We start from the raw sequence: 5,104 nt of genomic DNA on the forward strand, positions 1-5,104 counted from the left end.
GACGGTTTCTCTCCAGACTTTAACTGATTCTGTTCGGTTTTCAGTCTGAAGTCTGCTGATCAGCTGCACAGTATGACAGCTAGACCTTCTCTCTGAACAGCTGGACATCACACAGTGCTGAAACGATCAGTCCATTAATCAATCAGTCAATCAATCATTTTAGTCATTTATCAGTAAAAATCCAAAACATTTTCTGGTTCCAGCTTCACAGATTTACTGCTTTTCTCTGTTTCATCTCTTTATTAAAGGAATAGTTCACCCAAAAATGAAACTCCTGTCCTCATCTCCTCCCCCTCATGCAGGTGAACCTCAGGTGAAGTTTGTCCATATAACACACAGGGAGGCTGCAGCACAACTCCATAGCAGCCTTCTCCAAAACAACTGAAGTCAGTGGGGACCAGTTCTTCAGAGTTCCACAAAGACCTACAGTATATTTACACCATCATTTAGTGCAAATCTGAACTACAGCTGATTGATCTGCAACAAATAATGGTGTCTAGGTCTTTCTATTCACAGTGTGATTGTCTGTTTTTGTTTTGGAGCTCTAAAGAACAGGTCCCCATTGACTTCAGTTGTTTTGGAGAAGGCTGCTACCAAGTTGTGCTGCAGCCTCCCTGTGTGTTATATGGACTAACACATTTCACCTGAGTTTCATTTGGCATGAGGGGGAGGAGATGAGGACAGGATTTTCATTTTTGGGTGAACTATTCCTTTAAATGAATCCTTCTGTCTTCTGTCTGCTGCTCAGACTGAGGAAGAAACCTGAAGAATCACTTTGGACTCTGAACTGAGACGGACATTTGTGATTATTTTTACATTTTAGAGACTGAATGATTGATTGAGTAATCAAAAAAATAACTGATAGATTAATCAATAATGAAACTAATCGTTAGTTGCAGCGCTACTCTGCACTACAACAAATATCACTATGACTGTCAACTAGATCATATCACTTTATAGCTAAATATAATTTGTATTTCTATTCATTGTTTCCATACAGCTGATATATAAGTTATTATATGAAATGTCTATTGGGACGGAACAACAGTTTTTCCACTCTTCCAATTCCAAAACTTTTCAAAGATTGTAAATTATCAAAGTTAGACCCACAGGTAACACTTTACAATAAGGGTCACTATGGTAAGGGTTAGTTAATGCTTAATAAGCATTAACTAACCCTTAATTAACAGTTAACTAATGTGTCTGGTAATCATTTACTAATGGTGTTCATGTTTTAACTAAGGTATTAATTCATACATTATTTAATAGTCATCTTTATAAACTATTAAATAATGTATAAATTAATACCTTGGTTAACATGAACACCATTAGTAAATTACACATTAGTTAACTGTTAATTAAGGGTTAGTTAATTCTTATTAAGCATTAACTAACCCTTAACTTAGTGACCCTTATTGTAAAGTGTTACCGACCTACAACATTAAAGACTTAAGACTTTTACTTTTCATACTTCACTACATTTTACTGCTAATACTTCTATACTTATACTGAAGTAAACTATTGAATGCTTAACTTTTACTTTAAATGAAGTATTTTTCCATCATGGTGTTGAAACTGAAGTGAAGGATCTGAGGACTTTTTCCTCCGCTGGTCGGAACTAAAATCCATCACACACCTCCATCCACCAGTGAGATGAACACAGTGAATGAGGATAATAAAGACTCTGTGTGTGTGTGTGTGTGTGTGTGTGTGTGTGTGTGTGTGTGTGTGTGTGTGTGTGGCTCGGCTGCAGCATGATGAACCCACCGATGATTTTTCCTCAGAGAAAAACGTCGGCTCATTATTAATATTACGCACGACAAGCAGGCAGCGCATGATTTACTCTGCAGCTGAATTATGATATCCAGAGAATCATCCAGCCAGTTCCTAACTCCACATATAATTAGTCATTCCCTTTACCGCCGTCTCGCCGGGCCGCGATTGGTCGAGTGAACATCCGCAATTAGAACGGCCTAATTGAAAGTGACAAATTCTATGCGGAGCGTTAAAACTTTCCACCAAGATTTACTGCGGAGGAATCCACTCACACACCAATATTATTCTCCACTTATCTGTCGTTGCCTCTCAGGTTGTGAATTAATGAGTCGACTCAACAGACTCTCTGTGGCAGCGGCTTCGGGCCCTCGGGCTCCGGACCGGCTTCTCTCTACCGGCTCTACGGAAGAAGAAGAAGAGCTGCGGCAACAGAACCAGTAGAAGAAGAAAAGGTAAAGTCAGACAGAGGAAACACTCTGCTCTCACCTGGTTCCCCTGCAGCATCGCTCCTCCAGCTGCAGTCTGCTCAGATCCTTCACTTCAGTATCAACACCATGATGGAAAAATACTTCAGTAAAAGTAAAGGTTCTGAATTCAAAAGTTGACTTCAGTAAAAGTCTACAAGTATTAGCAGTAAAATGTACTGCAGTATGAAAAGTAAAAGTACTCATGAACCTGTCAGAAGTATTTTAATGTCGTCGTCTAACTGCTCCATGTCCTGATGGAGTTTAGACTCTAACAATGCAACATATTTTATGAGCTTATCGTATGTTTTGCGTGTAAAACCTTATTCTGTAAGTAACTAGTAACTCCAGCAGCAGATACATGTAGAGGAGGAAAAAGAACAAGATTTCCCTCTGAGATGTAGAGGAGGAGAAGTAGGAAGCTCAGAGTTCAGGTCAGAGTCTGAGGAGTCTGAGGAGTCTGAGGAGATCACAGACCAGCAGAGAACTGAACCCTAACCTAACCCTAACCCTAACCCAACTCTACTGAGACTCAGAATATAATAAAACCACAAGAAACCATCTGCAGAGCTTAACGAGGTCTGACACGTTTAGTCCCAGCAGAAACATATCAGTAGTGTTATATATGGTGATGTCATCAGTTGTTATATATGGTGATGTCATCAGTTGTTATATATGGTGATGTCATCAGTTGTTATATATGGTGATGTCATCAGTTGTTATATATGGTGATGTCACTGTCTGAGCGGGTGGACGACACGCAATTCAAACGATAACCGCGGATCCAAAGTCAACAAAGGTATTTTATCAACAAAAGATTTTAACGAAAATATTCTTCAGCTCACTTTCAAAATACCAAAACTTAACCACTTAATTAAATAAACAACATACATGCAGTAGCAGAGCGAGGCAGAAGCAAACAGAAATCATTCAACATTCATATTTAACCATACCATATTTACCATAGCATGTTTGAATACAGCTTTATATAAATAATTTTACTTTCATTACGTTCATACGTTTAACTCTACTACGTTTAACCATAACCATAGCTCATAGTTCATTATGGCTTGTTTCCCCGCCCCTCTTCTTCCGTTTCCTTTTCTGCTAATAATCCATGATACAGTCTAATGTCTGATGAAGTGAACTGATTCTCTCATTACAACACTTCCATCTCTCTGCTACGTGTTCGCGTGGAAAATAAACTCAGAGAGACTAAAACTATTTGGTTATGAATAATTACCCCATTACCAACATTAGGTATTTAGTCCAGGCCACAGCTTGCTGCTCAGGGAAGTAAAAGTAGAGAAAGCGTCACATTTATCTGCGTTCCTCATGCAGAACCTCCCGGCTTTCAGTAATTATTCTCCTGCTCAGCGGCCCGTTAAGTTAAAACAACATCGCTGACTTTGGCTGATCTTGGAGCGCGAAGCTTTCTGAGCTTTTATTATTTTTTCATGATGGAAAGTCACAGCTGGCGAGTCCACTTAACCTACGGAAGCAGATCCCCGTCTCTGACAAGACCAGGTGGATCCACCAGAGGAGCAAATACAAATACAGTGTGACCCAGTGGAGCAGCCATTTTCTTTAGTAATTAATATAATCATATAAGGATTCTAGAAAACCCGGTCCTTCATGTGCAGATCTGGAGTTAAAAGCCGTTTGGTTCCATCCTCATCAACAACGCAGCAGAGATCAATAACACAACACAGATCAATAACACAACACAGATCAATAACACAATACAGATCAATAACACAACACAGATCAATAACACAACACAGATCAATAACACAATACAGACAGACTAAAAGCCTCACTCATAATAAATCTGGAAGCATGATGGAAAGAGATTCATTTCCATATTCATCATCACATGATTACTGCTGGAGCTTCTCTGGACCATGAGAGCAGAAACGTCTTCTGATGGATTCAGGCGGATAAAGAATCTGAGTCACTTTCTCTCTCCTCTCCTCCTGCAGCACAGTCTGCTTCATCTCTCTGCAGGGAGATCACAACTACAGGAAATCAGTCTGTCAGGAATACGACCGACTGACTGACTGACTGACTGACTGACTGACTGACTGACTGACTGACTGACTGACTGACTGACTGACTGACTGACTGACTGACTGACTGACTGACTGGCTGACTGACTGACTGACTGACTGACTGACTGACTGACTGACTGACTGACTGACTGCTGGGTTCGGTTGTTTCACTGCTGCGGTGTGTCATCACAATCCTCCATCACTGTCCCAACAAGACAACATACTGAGTCATGCAGGATGAGAGGATCAGCAGCTGAAATCCCCCGATCCTAATTTCTCCCTCCTGTCTGACAGATCTGATGTTTTTAGTGCAGAAAAACACACAGAATCTGATCTTTTCCATTCTGATTTGGACATTCACACTGAAAAAAAACCTCCATCTTACCGAGTCATTTAGTTTCATATTCAGCCTTCAAATCTTATAACAAGAGAACAATCTGTCTTTCCAGGGCAACCTACTGGATCTAGTGCAATAAGTACACTTATTCTAGTGCAAAATTACATTGTATTTATTTATTTATTTTACTTATTATTTTAGAACCTGTGTTGTTGGCTGTGGATGTTTGTTTGCTGAGGTTGTTTGTTTTGTTTCTGTTTTGTTTCTCTGTGTCTTTTCATTGCACTGATCAGGAGTCCTGCTCCTAATTCTGTTGTATTCTGTACAATGATAATAAAGGCTTTCTATTATATTCTATTTCTATTCAGTTCTGCGTGAGATAACTCCACTTATTTCCAATCAATTCACTTTTTCAGGAATGTTCTAGAAATGAGTCAGTCTGTTGAAACCAGTCAGAACGAGGCAGATCTGATTCT

This window comes from Centroberyx affinis, unplaced genomic scaffold, assembly GCF_046629955.1.
Source record: "Centroberyx affinis isolate AG114_WGS23_722 - 3 ecotype Tasmania unplaced genomic scaffold, CSIRO-AGI_Caff_v1 ptg002636l_1, whole genome shotgun sequence".
Lineage (NCBI taxonomy): Eukaryota > Metazoa > Chordata > Actinopteri > Beryciformes > Berycidae > Centroberyx > Centroberyx affinis.